Consider the following 350-nt stretch of genomic DNA (forward strand, 5'->3'; position numbering starts at 1 on the left):
ATTGTTATCCAAAAATTTGAGTATGTCTAATGGAAATATACTGGTTTAATTATATCCTTTCTTTGTTTTTTCTTTAAAATAAAATGTTCAAGAATAAGAGATGTTTAAATTCACTGCAATGGGGCATTGCTTTTATTTGTGTTATGCATATGAATATGTGCTTGAATGCATGTGTATAAGCATACATATACTTAGACACATAGTGACGATTAAATGAAAATGACACAGTCTTAAGAATGGAGAATACATAAGAGTAAAATGGCCATCAGAGGGCTCGCTGGCTTGCAATTTGCTTATCAGAACTTCAATAATTTGCAACAATCTTCTTAGTACTGCCAGTATCAATCAAC

The sequence above is a fragment of the Penaeus monodon genome, chromosome 23 (assembly GCF_015228065.2).
Source record: "Penaeus monodon isolate SGIC_2016 chromosome 23, NSTDA_Pmon_1, whole genome shotgun sequence".
Taxonomy (NCBI): Eukaryota; Metazoa; Arthropoda; class Malacostraca; order Decapoda; family Penaeidae; genus Penaeus; species Penaeus monodon.